The sequence below is a fragment of the Littorina saxatilis genome, linkage group LG14 (assembly GCF_037325665.1).
Source record: "Littorina saxatilis isolate snail1 linkage group LG14, US_GU_Lsax_2.0, whole genome shotgun sequence".
NCBI classification, from domain to species: domain Eukaryota; kingdom Metazoa; phylum Mollusca; class Gastropoda; order Littorinimorpha; family Littorinidae; genus Littorina; species Littorina saxatilis.
In genome coordinates, this window is record NC_090258.1 from 41,537,976 (window position 1) to 41,545,475 (window position 7,500).

Genomic DNA, 7,500 nt, shown 5'->3' on the forward strand with positions numbered 1-7,500 from the left:
GTGAGACTGTTGTTGTCACCAGTAGAGCTGACTGTTTACATGGTGTGAGACTGTTGTTGTCACCAGTAGAGCTGATTGTTTACATGGTGTGAAACTGTTGTTGTTAATGGCAGTGGCTCCAGCGGTCTTGCAAATGGCCTTCGCAGCATTGCTGGTTACCGGTAATGTAGGGGGTGTCCCCACAGCAGTCGTCACCACAGACTAACCACGAGGAACGAGCGTATATTGGCAACTATGTGTGTTTTTGTAGTAGGCAGTAGGCCCACAGCAGGCGTCTCCCATGGCTGAATAAGCACCGCAGCAAATCTTATCAGGCGAGTTGTATGCGTTGCTCCCGCAACAGCGGTTGACATAACCACCGCCTGGATATTCTTTACCGCCACAGCAGAGGTCCTTTTTTGAGTTGTAGAGATAATAGCCACAGCATGCGTCGTCCACATCCCCAAGCTCATACAGCCTGTTGATACAGCAGATCGTGGTGTTCGTGGGGGGAAAGTTGTTGCACCCATTCTTTGGAACAAATCTAATTAAACCTTGACGGAAAGAAAATCCCATTCAATTTTTTTTCAAGAGAATTCAATTCAATCCAATTCAATAAAACGTTATTGTCTGATGTGGGTCGTTTTCAAAAAATTTTTGCCAAATCGGTCCAACTTTTTTTCGACAAAAATCGTTATTTTGCTTTTAGGTCTGGAATCTGCATTCATTTATTTGTTAAAAACTGAAGTAAGCCACTTTAATGACGAGTATGAAGAACAATATCTTTAAAATGCGAGATCTACTGTGTGAAGGAAATCACGAATAACACTAACAGGCAAAGTTTGACAGTGATATCCTCCACGCTTTTAGAAGCGCTAACCAGAGATATAGCGTGACATAGCGAAGTGTGTTGCACGGACTGTGAATTCAGCTCACTGACCGAGGAGAGTTGATGTTGTAAATCGCAACGAAGATATCGTTACACTTAACCACTGTCTGGGGACAGAAAGGGGTTGTCACAGTAATCGACCGGGAGAAAGGAAGCCCGAGTAAAGCACTTAACAGGTAAATGGAATAAGCATTTGAATATCGCTAATGTTTATCGCATAAGTTGAATCGACTAACACTGTAAGCTGTAAACATAGCAGACAGATATCTAAGACAAGATGTCCGCTATTTATGTTTGTGCAGTGCGTCATATAACCGGTCGGAAAGGAAGATAGCAGCCAGATGACAGTATGAAGGATCTGAGAAGCCACCGAAGTATCATGCAGACCCGCATAGCTGAGATTCGACGGGATTTCGAGAAGCTAGTGCAAGGTTATGGTTGTCCGTATAGTTGGACCATAGAGGTCACAGGGCGATAGAAATTGAGTAGACCGAGGTCGCCAGTAGAAGGAATTAGTAGTTAAATACATTTCCTAGTGAACGGCCATAGACGCTGTGTAATTCTGTGTATGAACAGAGTTAAAATATGTCTACAAGCTCTTAATTACTTAAAGATATAAGGAATGTTTAGTAGGAAGAGCAGACGGTGATTTAAGTCTGCCGGAATAGGAACTATTACTGGTTTTTTGACTACACACGAGCCGTGAGTCGATACCCGTAAAATAGATATCGTGTGCCTGTGAGTTCACGGACTGTTTGTGTATTTCTCTACCAAAGTGAAGGGTAGAGAGTTTTGTTAGTGCAATTGTGTACGAGATTGTAATCTCGAGTTGTTTTTGCCTACAAAACTGTGAGTACCGGATTTTTGAATACCTAACATGTATGTTTATGATTGTGTGTATTTGTGTGTATGTTGAATAATACAGTGGAGGGAACCTACATTTGGAGTTGTGTTTGATTCCTGTATGACAGCATATTAGCTCATTTGCATTCATTCACATACTGTTGACGCGTTTCACACAAAAAATGCGTGGAAGTTACATGATGTCTGCAGTTAGCGTATATTCTGCGTATTACTTGACACTGTCTTCATTTATGTGGCTGAATGCTGCCCCTGAATGTAGTTGAATGTAAAATGTTATCTTTTCTTTAAAATGTCACCCAATCTTTTTCCTGCCTATCTCGTTAGGGGGATATTGCGCGCCCTTAAACTTGTCTCTCGAGGAACATGGGACGTATTCTTATGATACAAAAAAAATCGCTTTCTCCGGGATGAACGGAGAAGAAAAATTCTAAAAAGACAATTGAAAGCCCGCAAATAAACTATAGAGACAGGCAAATAAGTGTCTACTGCTGCCAAAGACGCTTTTATATTTGAAGCAATAACAACGTCACGAAGCTATTCTGAGTTCCGTGGTGAGCGGGAACGCCCATTCACTGATCCTGTCAGAACAATAGTCAGATTCAAAAAACAAAACTAATAAGACTTACAGTCAATGAACTATTTTATTCAGCAGTTGTGATTGATGTTTTCGCAGCAATGTTAGGTGCTGACCAGAGAAATCAGCTTAAAATCTCGAAGAAAACGAGCACTTGCGACAGAGCAAAGTCTGTTCTCGTTCATAACAGAGGATACGCGTATATTTAACCGTCGCGCAGACAATAAAATAGATATAAAACTGATAAGATCTTTTACAAAAGTACCCACTGTGTAACCCAATTTAGTCTGGAAAATCCAAAGATGTGTCACTGAAATATGCAGTTTAAGACATGACCTATACACAAGTACGTGTTCAGTGCGCACAGTGGAAACTGGCCCCAGAATCGTAACACTAAACAGCAAGGACCGTAATTATTTTTTTATTATTATTCTCTTTATTTATAACAGCAAGGACATTTTGGGTGTTTTCAAAGCGACGTCGCTTTGAAATAAACTTGTGTGATTCTTGATCTGGATCAACATTTCCACAAACTGTGAGATTTTCAGAGTTTGAATCGAACTCTTTCAATTTGAAAGTACCGTAACAGCAAGGACAACATTTTGAGGGACATCTCACCTTAGTTGAAAGGCAGCAATATTTTGATGTTGTTCATGTCGTCTGCAACTGTATAATGATCTGTAGTTAATCAATTGATGAAAGCATTCTCTTTCTTTGGATCAAATCAAATCTGAGTTTGGCGATCCACATTTTTTAGTGTTATCAATTTTCTTCAGTCGTAACAGCAAGGACTATTTTTGTGGGACAAAAGTTTTTTTCGTATTATGCACCCCTAAGACCAAGTTTTAATAAAAAAATAACTCTAGCAAAAATAAACCAATAAAGACTATAATGTGACCAAATTTCATGATTATCCGATACTGTAAAACAGAAACGAATAGATCTGACAGACTGGTTGGCGACCGTGGGACACTCGTTTTTTGGCACCCTTGCGTCAGATAACGCACGCCCTACAAACCATACTAACATAAAATTGTATTTTTGTTACAGGAAGTTAATGAACCTTGGACAACGAACAAAATGATACAAAATGTTATCTACTTTGTTTTAAGACGCGACGACTGTGCAGAGCCAAAGTCCGGATACAGCTTTCGCGACATTTTTTGAAAACGACCCATGTAACAACAGAAAATGTTCTTTTGGCTCGAGTATACAACAAAAAACAACAGTCTTTGCACTTAGTCCTTGCAACATGTTAAATAAATATCATGTTCCCCATGCAATAACTCGAGGTGGTGAATGGGTTTGAGCTTTCATGTGAAACGTGGATTGTCAAAGTAAAAGCCAATCAGGCTGATTGAGAATGTTCTATTCTTAACTATCATTGGGAATCCCGAGAGACTTTCTTTGTTTAGTGAGGCATTTGTGGGTGTTGCGGCTTGTCGAGACTAAGCCCAACTAAACAAAGAAAGTTTCTCGGGATTCCTAACATGAGTTGCAATAGATCATTTTGTAACGTATAACGGGGTATCAAAAACCAAGAAAGGTAAGTTGTTGGAACGTTTGTTATTGACAAAACAATACATTCACTATATAATATATATTATTTGTTTAATATATGAATGAATTGTTTTGTCAATAACAAACGTTCCAACAACCCACCTTTCTTATTTTCTTATTCTGAATTTTGGAACGTTGGCAGTCTCTTTGTTTTTGTATTAAGGGGAAGCTAACCCAATTTAAACTCGAAATTCAAAGACAAATTACGGCAACAAAAAAGATCTGTTTTCAACCATTTTTGCCCCCCAGTCTTCTTAGATCTAAAGCGAAGCTGCAGACATACAATACTTTATAAACTACGCTGCTGCTGTAACGGAATTAACGTTAATAAATTATGAGCTAACGGTACCAACATTTTCGAAGCGAAGTAAAATCAGCTTTATCTAAACAGACAATACAAAACTCTGTTTCCCGATGTGTAAAAAGAAAGGCAGTATCTAGGCCTACTGTGGTTTGATCTTGAAAGTCTGTGCTTTCAATTTTCTGATGTTATAATGTTCGATGAGAGCATTTTCTCAAAGGCGAGGTGAAAAACGCATGATCACAAACAACATAGGACATTTCCTGAAAAAGAAACTCTGAACTTTCATGCTACTGGCTTCTGGCTACATGAGCGGATAGGTGTGAATGCATAAAAGTAATGATAAATAAGTGAAACAATTATTTACTTGAAAATTCGCGACCCGTCATTGGAGCCGTCATTTTGATTATTGATTCAACGCCAAACAGATTTCTATCAGAATGCTAAATCTGACAACTGTGGCAGTGCTTCGGAGTGACAAGAGACTCAATCGGCTTGGGGTTGTTTTTGATTTATCAGTTTTTATCAAGTGACTCATGTTGTCCGTATAACCACTTGTCACGCTCATAAGAAAAATATCTATCTCAGTGTTGGGCATTTCTGTAGTGAAACAATAACAATAACAATAACAATAACAGCACTTTATTGTCCATTAAAATATTACATAAAAATGGAAATTTTTCTTCGGCACACCCTGCCTGCCTGTAAACGATTATAACAACAATTGTATAGAAATGACATGAAACGATGGATTTTTACTTTTTATTGCAAAATTAAGTCCTGTGTTTCAGTCAATGGTCGGTATTCAGCATGGTTTAATGTAGGTCGAGGCACCCGGCAAGGGGATCCGCTGTCACCTTATCTATTTTTGATTTGTGCTGAAATATTGTCTCTTATGGTACGCCAGAACAACAAGATTGGTGGTATGAATATTCTTGGCGAAAATATTTTATTGTCACAATTCGCCGATGATACCTGTCTGTTTCTTGATGGTACAGAGCAATCTTTTTGCGAAAGTATAAAAGTGTTACAACATTTTGCATCACTGTCAGGTCTGAGAATGAACTATGATAAAACAATTCTAGTTTGGTTAGGACCTTTAAAGTTTAGCAAAAGAAGATTTTTGCCTGATATGAATTTTACCTGGAACCCGGATAATTTTAAAGCACTTGGCGTTATTTTTTCGGTGAATATATCCGAGGTTGTTTTTCTTAACTATAGAAATAAGTTAAAGGAAATTCAAAAACTTCTGAATTCATGGACCAGAAGGAACCTGACACCTTTTGGTAAAATAACAGTCCTAAAAACCTTGGCTATTTCCAAATTGACACATTTGTTTACTAATTTACCTGATCCAGACGAACAGTTTATGATGGAGTTAAATAATATTTTTTTCAAATTTCTTTGGGATGGAAAAAGAGATACAATTAAAAGAAGTACGGTCACCCAACCCTATGAAGATGGAGGATTAAAGATGGTTGACGTGAAAAGTTTTCTGTCATCTCTAAAAATCGTTTGGTTAAAAAGAGTTGATGGCCTTACTGGATTAATATCAAGATTATTGTTTAAAGCATGTCCATCTGTTACAACAATTAATATGAGAGGAGAGGAATTTGCAAATGTTTTGATGCAGAGAATGGAAAACCCGTTTTGGACCAATGTTTTTAAACATTATAAGAAACTACATGGAAAATGTGACCCTATAACCTTTAACGATTTTGTATCAGAATGTTTACATTATAATGTTAATATTCGGAGAGATAAAAAGACAGTGTACATTCAAAATTGGATCGACAATGGAATAGCTCAGATTGGTCATATTTTGGGACAAAATGGATACTTATCCTATAATGCGTTTAAAATCAAATATCCAAATGTGCGAGGTGATTTTGTATTGTATCAAGGTGTAATCCAGGCTGTTAAGAAATATCAGAGAAAAATCGGCTTAGAATTTGATAAACATTGTATTATGACAGAGCCCATTGTGTGGAAATGTATTTGTAAAGGTAAGACACAACTTATTTACAAAAAACTGATTGAACATGCTACGGTCCCAAAATGTATCGAAAAATGGTCTGAATCTTTAGACTGTTTGTTAGATAAGAAGGCTATTTTTCAACATGTTTTTAAAACAACAAAAGACACTGGTCTGAGATGGTTCCAGTACCGATTATTGTACAGAATTTTGCCCACAGAAAGGTTTCTATTTTTGCGAAAAATTGTGGATACGTCATTGTGTACATTTTGTGGTAGAAATGAAGAAACCCTTTTACATATGTTTTGGGAGTGTGATAAAGTGCAGACCTTTTGGATAGAATTTGTAAATTGGCTAAAGGCGAACTGCACCCATTGCAACAATTTAAAACTGTCTAAAGAACTGGTTCTTCTTGGAGTGGCGAACAATGTAGTCACCGATAAAGCTTTTGATGTGTTATTAATCTGTGCCAAACACCATGTATATATTTCCAAAATGAACAAAAAGACCCCTCATTTTCAGACATTTAGTAGAAACTTTAAGCAAAGATTTATTTGTGAAAAGTATAACGCAGTTGTGAATAATACAGTAGATACATTCTACAAGGATTGGCGCCTGTATATGCACGTTTTGATGTAACCCTTAGGTTTTTTCGTTCTTAAAACCTTTTGATAATGCGACCACCAAACCACTGAACATCCCCCCCTCCCCATTCCATCCTCCCACCCCATGTATGTTGTAATTGTCCAAGTGTGCTTTTCTGTTATATGATTCTGTCCTTTCGGTTAGGTGATGTCCTGTAATGTACAGCATATGCATGTAAAAAAAAAATGTACAAAAAGAGAATAAAAAAAAACAAAAACAAAAAACAATTGTATAGGACGACACACATAAAACATAAAACATAAAAGGGATACAATCAAATATGATATTGTACTATGAAACTAAAGGGGTAGCTACTGGAAGGATATCTATTATGTGTTACAGAGTACAAACTCTCAGACCATCAGAAACCATTGCCACGGTAACGTAAGCAAAACTGCCGATCTCGTTTCTTGAGTTAGGCACTTTTGCTATATATGATACAGGAAGATTAGTTTTGAAAATGTGAAGGTATGTAAAAGCTCATTGTGGAATGTTAGGCAGTTTTGCTGATTGGAAATGTTTCTGTCAGCTCTTTATCTGACGTTTACCCCGTGGTAACTGCTCAAGATAGGCAGTTTGCAACTTATAATTTGTTCAGAAACCAAAAAAGTGGTAGGCTTTTGTTCTGTAACGCTTTTGAAGAAGCAAAACATTAAAGTGCCTGTGGAGTGGAGAGTTGTTTCAATTGACAGGAACAACTAGGTAACGCTTTT

General features: G+C 37.4%; 1 protein-coding gene and 1 long non-coding RNA gene across 2 annotated transcripts in view; one reads left to right on the top strand and one right to left on the bottom strand.

Moving 5' to 3' along the window:
* The window catches only part of LOC138946601 (uncharacterized), a 61,184-nt gene that overhangs the window by 18,500 nt on the left and 35,184 nt on the right, over positions 1 to 7,500 (top strand). The gene's annotated exons all lie outside the window — the stretch shown is intronic.
* LOC138946702 (uncharacterized) overlaps positions 1 to 7,500 on the bottom strand; it is a 40,313-nt gene that overhangs the window by 981 nt on the left and 31,832 nt on the right. The window contains exon 3 of the long non-coding RNA XR_011449419.1: positions 1 to 533. This exon is cut by the window's left edge and continues 981 nt beyond it. This is a non-coding gene — a long non-coding RNA (uncharacterized lncRNA). The remainder of the gene's footprint in view (positions 534 to 7,500) is intronic.